This window comes from Amblyomma mixtum, chromosome 1 (assembly GCF_055824585.1).
Source record: "Amblyomma mixtum isolate Tamu chromosome 1, ASM5582458v1, whole genome shotgun sequence".
Classification (NCBI taxonomy): Eukaryota; Metazoa; Arthropoda; class Arachnida; order Ixodida; family Ixodidae; genus Amblyomma; species Amblyomma mixtum.
Genome location: NC_143012.1, coordinates 267,895,687 through 267,907,160, shown reverse-complemented (window position 1 = coordinate 267,907,160; position 11,474 = coordinate 267,895,687). Strand labels below are relative to the sequence as shown.

Sequence of the window (11,474 nt, the reverse complement as noted above, 5' to 3'; positions counted from 1 at the left end):
ACGAGCTTTTGCCTTGGTAGCAAGACTTTTTAATTGGCGTTGAGACTAACTGAAACCCGATGAAAAACAAAAAAAAAAAGAAAGAGCAAGTGGCGCTTCGAAAGTTTGGCGCTTTCGTGTTACAAGTCTGGCATGCGTTTTGCTCTAATTCTTTATGGGAATATTATCCGACCTTTTCGAAATCTGGCGGTTTCGTCATCAACGGTGCTGTCACGGTGCGGCATACCAATGCTAAAAAAGAAAGGCCAGTTTTTGCCAAGTAGTGTGAGGCAACCGATGAAAGTCTTCCTACGCCAGTGTTGCACAAAATTACGTAAATTGTGGTAGGTGTAAGGGGATAGGTTAGATATAAAATTTCTGTTCTTTATTTGCTGAACGCGCTTCCAGCTTATGCGAAGAAAAATGCAGTTTAGGGTACGCGCTATATCTTTCGCAATATCCTGGCCTACTTCTAAAGCTACCGTACGCTAGAAACCTTCACGTTAATAGCTCCGCTCAGAACCACCGAAGTGAGATACGACAGGCCACCGCTGTGAACGGTAGCAGGCCACGCCTGTTTCTCTAACCATTATTTTTCTGTTTTTCTTGCTTTTTTTTTGTAGCAAGTCTTACCTGTCGTATTACTGCCGTTTTCTTTTTTTTTCTGTTGCCATCGATTGGTGCATATATTGTACCTCGCGAAATAACCACCTCCGCCGACAGTGAGCGCTTCGTCTCATCTAATTCATCGGCCCATGTATCTTCGCTGTTTATTTCGTGAGGATGCACCAATAAGCTTAACACCACGCCCTATTGGTTCTCTGCCTCCCACCCCGACTCATGTTGCTACTCTTCTCTATCTTGCGCAAGACTCTCCACCGACCTTCCCCGTGACCCCTACACCGCGCCGCGCGCGCAAGCGTAAGGCGTCACTAAAGGTTTGCACCACCGTGCGAGGATGGGCCGCTCCGCGAAAGAAGCGATGCGCGAAAATAAAAGCGTCAAAGTGAGTGAAAGGGAAGAAGGAAGGAGAGTGGAAAGGAGGGGGGAGGGGAGGGGTGGCACGCTCCTGTAAAGCTGGCTGGGCCGCAATGTGACTCGCCGCGTGGCGGAGCAGCCTCTGCAGGCGCGGGAGCGGAGGCGGTGTGGAGCGGGCGCTGTGGAAAGGAGGGTGGTGGGAGAACGGCGCATCGACCGGCGGAGCCGCGAGGCCTAGCTAGCCGCGCGCAGCAGCAGCAGCAGCACGGAGGAGGCGGCCGCCATGGCGCGTCGACGCCCGCCTCGCCGAAGAAGAAGGACGCCAACAGACCGGACATCCTCCCGGCACCAATACTGAGTGCGCCCGCACGAGGTAAGTGTGCCCTGCTCTTGCTTATAGACCTCGACGGATGACCGCGGGTTGGGCGGTGGCCTCTGCGAACCGACGGGGGAGCCTGGGGAGGCCGACTGTTTAGGCCGTGACGACGGCCCCTAGCGTCGATCCTCGCGCGGCGGGGGGCACACTGCACTCGTTGCATTGCCATGTCGTCTCCTCCAAACATGCGGACGTGCAGTTAAGACGTTCCTCAGACCTCCAGCGGCCTCCTACGCTACTGTTTTGCTGAGCCGGCGACCCTCCTTCATCACAGCCAATTGCAGTGTCTCCATCTTTGCTCTGTTGCCTCTCCGCGGTAGACGCGCTGGCTCCCCCCGTGTCTTTGTTTTGGGGCGGTCCTTCGCACGCGCTCGTCGCAGCAAAGCGCGGCTAACGGCTAATTGCCAGCGCGGCGCTAAGTGTCGCGCTGGGGGCAACACATGAAGGTTCAGACCCTGTAATAACTGGCCTTTGGAAGGCATTCATTGTAACAAGAAACTCGTTCCAGCTGAATGTTGGGAATGTTGTGCATGGAGCGGTCTGAATACCCGGATGAGGGGACATGCACGAAGTGTGCGACGCACGAGTGTTCTTTTTTGCACAGTTACTCGCTGGAACCTCGACTTGCTCACTACTAATTGGAGCCATAGATCCCATTCCGACCGAAAGCTTTAAAGTTTTAATTGGTTTTGAGCGCTGCCATTGTTTTGATCATTAATCATAAAAGGTGGAAAGAAGTTTTCTCAATAATAAAGAAAAGCCACTGCACCTCCTCCCTGACGGTGATGCGCTGTTGTGCGTGTTGAATAGAAAATATATTTAATAAACAAGGTGAAACAGCCAAATATGCGACGACTACAGCGTTGAAATGGAGCGACCGGACAGATCAGCCAGATCAAGGTGGGCGATTGAAATTGCATAATCGCTTGCTATTTTTTTTAATACCATGGGCTCTTGGGATCGCTTCTTTTGTTTCTTCAATGAACTGAAAATTAAAACACTCCGCCCTCTACATCCCAGTGCTTACGCTCTTTGAACAATACAAATCGGGTTGTATCAGCTCAACGCTAACATGCGGTCTGTCATTTCAGTACGTAGGGAAAAATGATCAGAGTTGTTAAAATGAATAATCGCCTGTAACCGCAAGCCAAGCAATATTCTCTTTTTTTTTTCACATTTCAAACGGTTTCCAGGAGCCACAGAGGAAGACAGAACTGCATGAAAAAGTACCAGCATTGATTCCTGGAAACGGTACCATTATGTAGTCGGTACTCTTGATACATAGCTTACGCTTTGGTGATAGCTGAGTAACGACTACACCATACTAAGGAGAAATTTAAAACAACAAAAATACATCGAAGCTACAAGCATGCTTTGCTTGCGGTCATATTTTGAAGTCAAACAAAGTATAAGCCTCGCTAGCTCCACTTAAGCTAAACTTGAGCCGGCATTCCGAACAACCATGAATATAAATTTCACCTCCGCAGAGTTTTATCAACTTGTGAGCACCTGACTTTTATATTGGCGCAAATATTTATTCTTTTAATTCTGCAAAAAAAGAGTCACAACATACAGCAGCATCTGTTTTCATCATCATGTAAAATCAATTCGCCCAACATTTCGTGCTTTCTAAAAAAATATCTATAATATCTATATCTATATATCTATATCTATTTATATCTATAGATAGATATATCTAAATATTTAAATATATCTATTTCTGTAAATCAAATATATTTTTGGTAAAAATAGTTTACTCAAAAAACAGGCTAGTTGTGACGGATAATTTTGAGAAATGGGTGGGAGGTTGAACAAAGCTGCAAGCCGGTTGGCTACCATGCACTGAGGAAGAGAAAAGGTTGAAACAAGTGTCAGGGCTCTAACAATGACGTGGCAAGAAATGAGACGATGTGGCGGTCGTGTATTTCGACTTTCCAGCAGTACAGCTGCCACAAAACGGTCTTCTAAGCACGTTTGCACCAAGCAGAGAATGACGAGCTCGCATTTACAGTGACCACTTTCTGAAATCCAAAAAGCAGCTTAAGAGAGGTCGTTCTGACAACTAACCATTTCCCAAGTCCCGACTGCTCCAGTCGTTTACTGCAGTATCCGGACAAAAAGCAAGCTCAACTTTGCCTAGTGAAAAAAGACAAGAGTTTTCCAACATGAGCCACGTGAGGCTAAGTCTGAATAGTAAGTAAGTTTAAAAGGCACATTCATCTCTGCAAAGGCAGACGCGTCACTTGTGTTCGGCAAAAATCAAGAAACGACTGGGAGCCTAAGTTGCCCTTGCGCTCTCTTTACACAGTCGCCTATGCAATGCACCCGCATGCATAAACATCCAGCCAAAGTACTATCGTTTAAGAGAGCAAGACCACGTTACTCACCTCATGGTTATGACACGAACTACTGGACAAGGCGTGTGCGTGTGTTCACACTTCAGACCCTGAAGCGAGCACGTCACGGGTACACTGCAAATTGTTGCCGCAGGTCTCCAAATTCCCAACCTGTGCGATCGGCAGAAATGGCGTGACCCACCATCGCGTGCTTGCGCTCATTACCAGCGCGGTCCTTTCATCCCCTTCTTTAATGTTTCGTGCCCTTGTTCTCTTTTCTACGGCGTGAGGTAGGAAGCCGGTCGTAGCCTCAGTCAGCTCCACTGCCTTTCTCTTGTCCCGCTCTATCTCTTGCTCAAAACATAGCACCGGGCAACGCATCGCTCGTGCTATTTTCGCACTGAGAAGCGCCTTCTCAACTGACCGTGAGAGGAAAAGTTTATTACAAAGAAAAGGTTGAGAAATCAACGAAACTGAGGTGCGCAAATCTACTGCAGCCACAGGGATGTTTTCCCTGGAAATGGCAAGAGACATATTTCAATTTCAGACTGACTCCAGAGTGGAAGATAGGCTAAGCGGTACTCAAGGCTGCGACTGTCTGAAAAGAAGACGGCTGACAGGCTGGCTGTGCTCGTGCATGAAGACCAAACTGTCTGCATCAACTACAACGCGTAATATATCGAACTGTGTCTAAGTAAAGACAAGTGAGAAGTCCCTTCCATTTGCAAGCATTTGTGTGCTCATGTACTTGCTGTCCTGCGCAGACCGTACTAACAAAAATAAGCCGCCGCAAAGAAATATTTACAGAAACACCAATAGAATCCCAGCAGATAGACTACACCTACCGCCAGCATTTTCTCCTCCATTAACCTGCATCAGTATGCTGAAAAGCAGATTCACATAAATGCTCACTTCCTCTCGCGGAAAATGTCAGAAGATAAAGCTAAACATGGCGATATTTTTAAAAATGGTTCTCTAGGAATCAAGGCGAGCGTTTATTTTAATACAGATTTAAGGCGTTGAAAAAGCAGGTCAAGGAGGGTGCTTCTCACAGCTATTCGACTCATACAGTGTAGGTGTGCATAGCTCTCTGATAGCTCTTGGAAGTCTTACTAATGTTTAGGCCTACGTGGGTTTGCGATTGTCAAGCCTGTAGCTTTTTGTGCCGGCTGCAGCCATTTACAGTGAAATTAGGAAGGGTAACTACTGTCAACCATTGCAAGATAATGATCACATCTGAGAACGCACAGTTGTTCACTGACAGATTGCGTCATCTTTCTTCTAGTTAGCGCCATGTATTAAATTTTTTGTCACAAAACATCGTGTTGACAATAAAGGAGGACGCTTATGATCTACCCAGTTCTACATCCGAGAATCATAATCAGGATCGACGTTCAAGAAAACATTTCTTAAGGACAACCATGAATATCCCTATGCGATGTTCTCACCATAACCCTTCCTCCCCCCGCCAATGCTCCTAGTGACCACGCCCACATCAATCACGTGACCACAGCGGGCACATTCCCTAAGGCGCCTTCGCCATGTCCCCATCATGTGGATGTGGGCGCTTTCAGTTTTCACATTTGCTCCAGCACCGTTTACGCCAGGTAAAAAAAAAAAAAAAAAAAAGAAGTAGCTACCACTGCGAAAGCTCAGTGACACCTGTCGAGCAGAGGAGCTTCACCGATATCTGTAGGCCAATCAGCTAAGGTGGTTGTAAGAGTGAGCGTCATCCGGCACTGTTTATTACAGCTATAATGGCCGGTACAACAAACTCGGAGAGATCCGGGGTCAAAACAGCATTAAAAAGATTGACACTGATACAAGCTCCGACACGCGGTCTACTCAATACGGAAAGGAATACAGGAAGGGGTAAACGTCACAAAGCAGTTAGGATTGCAATGCGGCAATGGTACACCTGAAAACGCCCACCGTAATGACCAGTGCGACCGGCAAAAGAGAAAACAAGAATGCCCACCGTAATGACCAGTGCGACCGGCAAAAGAGAAAACAAGAATAGGGAGATCATTAAATTGTGCAATCAGGAGCAGCAACAGCAATCCCAACGCGCTCGATAATCAGGAACACAAGACTCTGGCTACAGCATGGCGGCAACTAGGAAACTTGGGATATAGTTTACATCTGTAAAATCAGCCTGATGAACAGAATGAAAACAAGACTCAGAAGGAGAATACAGGAGGCAAAGGACAACCCGATTGACCGACGAGTTCTGTTATAAACTCGGTTATATAACAGCTAAGTTATGTGCAAATTATTAAAATTAAGCCAGGTAAAATTCCAGCTGTATTTCGAAGATGCTACTGGTATTCTCCGTGAGTCCGAGCGTGTTTCTGCGATCTTCAGAACTGAAACAACCGGGACCTCCATTACTGTATAAGAAAAATCGCAGAGAAGCACGTGGGACAGGTCTCAAAACCTCGAAGCCTACCCGGAAATGCGAGAGGATTGAGGGCAAGGAAATACCGCCCATCAGTCTGCATTCTTTAGGTGGTGACTCAAGAAAAGATAAAAAATACAATTTCCGCCCATCCGTCTACGGTAGAAATGGCCGCCTGGATCAGCAGTGCTTGTTTCACATTTCACAATACATGCACGCAAACTTAAAAGAGGGAAGACACAGGGCGCGAGCCAGATGCCTAAGAACGACCAAACCAGCATGGACACTTCCCACAGGCAACTGACAGCGCGCAGGGAGGTAGCAAGGCCGCATGCACAACACGTCAACTTTCACTAAGATGTTTTTTTTTTTTATGTACAGCGACAGATGTGCTGCCGATTCCAGAAGTGACTTTCTTACCTTTAATGAATATATCCGGACATGCTCATGAGTGAGGATAGTAAAGCTGTCCAACGGAATCCCGACTCTTAACTGGGCCTTTTTACAGCACTACACGGAAAAGCACACCTACCGATGCACCAAGACTCAGTAGATATCAGCTGCTGTGGTATATGAGTAGGGCCCTTCGTTTCCAGGTAAAACTTTATCCAGTTTTTGCTCCCCGAGCTGGTTTTTTTAAAAATGGGTTAAACCCAGTTTCTACCCAAAAACGCGCGTTAAAGTTAAAAACAAAACTGAAGACCCGCATGAAAATTAGCAGACATCTTGCGCTTAATCCAGACCGGGGGCTTTCAGTTAAGTGGTGGTTTTAAACTTCTTTTAGCCCTTGTTACTTACGACGCTGCTTAGATTGAGAGTAAGTTAGAAAAGTATCTTTTAAAAGTCAGAGGCCAAACTGCGGGCACTGGACGTATTTGTCATCCCTGTAGCTGCGCTAACAACGTACGTGCTGCTCAAAGACTCCTGTGCGTTTAAAATAGTAGCTATTGTGTTGAATGAATATTTTAGCAGCTCACAAGCAAAGGGGTACAGGTCTTGGACGAACGCGGAAGTGCTACGCACCAGCGTGCTTTCTCCGATAAGTCTTGTTGTAGTGCTTTTAGTTTATCTTTGACACGTACATAGTCCACGGCGGAAGAATTAATGTGAAGCCTCTTATAAATCGCCAGTTGTAAGTTTAGCGCTCGTCTGCCTCCTTCCTTGCCTCATCAATCTATCAATATCGATCGATCGATCAATTGATTTCTTTATTGATTGATAAGGCAAAGGAGGAGGCAGACGGGCGCTAAACTTACAACTGGCGATTTATAAGAAGCTTCACACTAATTCTGTTCATTGATTGATTGATTGATAGGGAAAAGATGCCTCCTTCCTTGCCTTATCAATCAATCAACCAATCAATCGACCAATTGATTGATTTATTTTTGGTTGATTGATTGGTTGATTGATTGATTGACAAGACAAAGAAGGAGGCATCTTTGCCGTATCAATCAATTATTCAATCAACCAATCAATTCATCTATCGATCGATTGATTATTGCTTTATTTATTGATAAGGCAAAGAAGGAGGTATCAATCAATCAATCAGCTCAATCAATCAATCAATCAATCAATACTATAAACCGAGGCAGACGCGCTTTTAGTTATTATTCAGCAGGGGGTCCCAAAGCAAAATCTCTGTACGGAAGTTAGACAATCGGTTTAATATGCGTGTATAGGCACATTGAAGGAAGAATTCCAAGGCAATACAGAAGAAAATGCAGCAATGCACTGCAGTGAGGAAAAGCAAAAAAGCCAGAAAAGAAGATGCACAAAGGACTGTATTCAAAAAGTGTGTTTTAACTTGTTTTAAGTCTGAGGAAGAATTCGAGCCTTTTTATCAAGGCTGTAACACAAGGCAGAAAAGTAACATCTGCTTTCCATTGTTTTTTAAGTTTAGGTGATAATCGCGTGATGTGTCTATTGGTAACTAAATGTTCAGGGAATATATACCTCCGGTTTTCTGCGACGTAACTGTGTTAATATGAAACATCAACTCGCTCGCCTCGCGTTACGCAGGCGAAGTAATTGCCGACGTGATCAGTGTAAAGTATATAATCCCGCCTGCCCTTAGTACCACTACCGCCACCACCCTGCGGCAATGCAAGCGCATCGAAAGGTTTCCTTCACCTTCTTTAGTTGGAGTCACCATAAAAGGCGAAACCATACAGCTACAAGCCTGGAAACGAGAAACCCCGACTGAGCACTACTTGTGATGTATCAGTGACAAAAAGCAGAACCGGTACGCAGACACTGGCGCACATAAGGAGAACATAATTTGCAATTAACGTACCTCTCAACACAGCCATTCAGATGCGAGGAAAAGTTACACAGCTTTCTCAAATCTTTAGAGCTGAAGAATAATTTGTCCCGGTCAGAAGCTCGGACCTGGGACTATCGGTTCACTGAAATATTCATCGCATCGACTGGGCTAATAGAGAACTAAGTAGATGCACGGGCGAAGCCGAATTTATTGAGTTATTGATCAACGAGGCGGTCGCATCTGTTTTTCTTTTTATGCTGTCTCTGGTCACTGCACTGTCCAGAAAAAAAAAATTAAGGACGTCCCTATATAAGTGTGCCCTACTTCAGCAGCGCGGGCCACATAGGGAAATTAGGCCATATATTTGAAATTCCAACGTTATAAATGGAACAGACCTCGAACAGAACTGCACACTGAAAATCGCAGTCTCTCAAGTATAAAAGTAATGCGAATATAAATGTATACGGGGGCAATAAACAGCGTTCCTCAGTCTCTTAGACCTATGCAAATTCTGATGAGCACCACGCGCTCAAAGTAAAACTATGACCTTAGATTGGCGCAAAGAGCAGGAAAACCCGACGCGAAGGTGACCCGAAGACGACCGTTTCCATCCAACACTGCCAGCTGCGGCTCTACTTGAGGCATGGTTTTCTTGCTGTCAGTACTATTGAACGCAGCGAGCACCAGGCAGCCATGACCGCGCTTAAGCGCCGAAATAAAGAGCTAACTTTCAGACACCTTACCAAAAGTTAAGAGCTGTGGCGCTCCCTCGTGTTCGCTGGCTTGAAGCACACCACTGATTATGAACACGCAGAGTCCACGTCCTCAGGGTGACACGTGGGCTTCCACAAAGGTTCAAGAGCAAGCAGACTCCGTGTTAAGAGCAGAGCACGCCGTCTCACGCGGTTTCAGGTTTCATCGTTGCGCCAAAGAACGCAAGCAGATGAAACGACGGGTCGCAGCTTTTCGTCGACGTTCACTAACCACGGCGGCCGCCCTGCACGCCGGTCAAGGAACCACGCGCACACTCTTACAATCCGACCGTGGTACAGATCTCAAAGATCGTGACAGCAACACTAGGAATTGTGGCCGGCGATACTCGCGCCATTGTCTGTAGGAAGCGCATGCGCAGTGCAGGCCGGCGGGAGGTGGTGGCGGGACGTGGGCCTCGTGGCGGGAAGCCACGAGGCGCAGTAATGGAAGATGTAGGTGGCGCCAGCTAACTAGGAGCCGAATTCTCAGTGCTGTTAGGAATGCGAGAATGATTATTAATTTCCTTTCGTATTGCCGCTATGGTACCTTGGGCTGTTGCCATTGGTCATCCACAAAATCAGAACCAGCTAATGACAAGCAGCTTTTCTGTAAAAACAAGTTTATTAACATGGCTCCAGATTTATCATCATCATCATCACCACTTCCAGCAGCAGCAGCGGCGCAACTACGTTTACTGTGCGACAAAGACCTTGACCACTTATCTCCAATTAACCTTTTCCGAAGCGAGTTGCGGCCATCTTATCCCTTCAAACTTCCTAATCTCATCTGCCTAAATGAATATCTACGTACGGCCCCTTGCTACGTTTACTTCCGACTGGAATTCACTCCATTACCCTAACTCCTGATTATCCGGTTCCAACTACAACTTTTACAGCACTGAGCAGTTTCGTAGCGATATATGCAATATAGATTTCGAGCAGGAGTGTTTCTGTATCACGACCCGGACGTTCACGACGCAACCTTGGATGGCGCATAGATCCGTCGACGCAGCGTCTTAACTAGATGTGACCGGTCGGAGCTTCGATCGACCGTGGTCCCAAGGGAACGGGGAGTTCAGATAAATGCAAGAGCACGGCCGCCGTCGTTACACCAGCGGGTATCGATCCACGCACTTTCGCGCTAAAGCCCGGGAGGCGCTGGCTCTCTTCTTGGTATACAGGTGAAGCTCTCCAGGCGCCGGATACGCAGAGATGTTGCAGAGCTCGGTTTGGGGACGCTGCCGGATGCTGCGCTACGGTGCGCTCTGCCGCCCACTCGCGCTCGCTCGGAAGGAACGATGTAGCACTCGAAAGAAGCCCGCTTGTGTCAGTGAATGCTTCTCTGCCGATTCTTAGGGCACTGCTGCACTTTCTTGCGATGGGATGGTAGCCGTATAAACTGTCCCCTGAAGCGCTCATAGCGCTTGTGTGCGCACTGGCCCACCCTATTGCTCTCTCTCTCTCTTTTTAAATCTTCGTTCCCTGCTTCAAGCTGGAGGATGTAAAGCCTTTTTCAAGACGCAGTTGTTAGCCTCTTGGTCGCTGTTTTTAGTGTCGGCTGAGCCGGCGCGTTTTTAGTCATCTGGCAATAGTAACTGAACGACGGATTTGAGCCAGAGACATCGTTCGGAAAGAGCTACATTTATTCTGCTGTATTTTGAACCGGACGCCACACATTTTTCAGTCTAGGATGCAGGTTTTATCCATGAAATACTGTTTAGCCGAGCTGTTGCAGATAAAGAACTCTATAACAGAAGTACGTTATACACGAAGAAAACCAACAGTCACCGACACCGAGGAGCATGGGGGATGTTTTTCTTTTATTAATGTTGTGGTGTTTATCAACGGGCGGTTAATAAGGTGATTATATCTTTAAAGAAATAATTGATTAAAAAGCAGAAGAAAAACTTCCCCACGCCGCCAGTGAGATCCGAACCAGCGACCTCCCGCGTCCGCTGCTCTACCAAATTAGCTACGGCGATGGGTGTCTAGTCTTCTGCTTTCGGGGGCATTTATGTGCAGTGCTACCGAACCTTGAGAGTGACCACCAGCGCCACCCTTTTGTATCAATTACATTTAAAAAAATAATCAGCTCATTCATCTCCCAATGATGAAGACTACGAAATTAATTAAAAAGAAGAAGTACCCTATGACCCTTAGCTTCGGTAGCGCCCCCATGCAGAGCGGCAAGCTTCGGAGCACTAGGGGGGTGTCTTTCACTTTTGCCCAGGACTGCAGAGTGGCGAAGTCACTCAACGTTCACTAGAAAAATCCTGTAAGCAATAAAACCGGATTTCATAGTAACACACAGGTTTCATAGCTGTCCGATTAGCAGCAGACAGGTCGTTACCGTGCCCGAACGGCTCAGACGTTCCGGTCTGGTGCTCCAGCC

At 46.8% G+C, this 11,474-nt stretch overlaps 2 protein-coding genes across 3 annotated transcripts in view; one reads left to right on the top strand and one right to left on the bottom strand.

Moving 5' to 3' along the window:
- LOC149371645 (WD repeat-containing protein 55) overlaps positions 1-11,474 on the bottom strand; it is a 55,275-nt gene that overhangs the window by 33,311 nt on the left and 10,490 nt on the right. The window lies entirely within an intron of this gene.
- The window catches only part of LOC149371644 (teneurin-m-like), a 31,943-nt gene continuing 21,617 nt past the window's right edge, over positions 1,149-11,474 (top strand). For both annotated transcript variants that reach the window (XM_089565888.1, XM_089565886.1), the window contains exon 1: positions 1,149-1,330. The gene's annotated coding sequence lies outside the window, so the exon portion shown is untranslated. The remainder of the gene's footprint in view (positions 1,331-11,474) is intronic.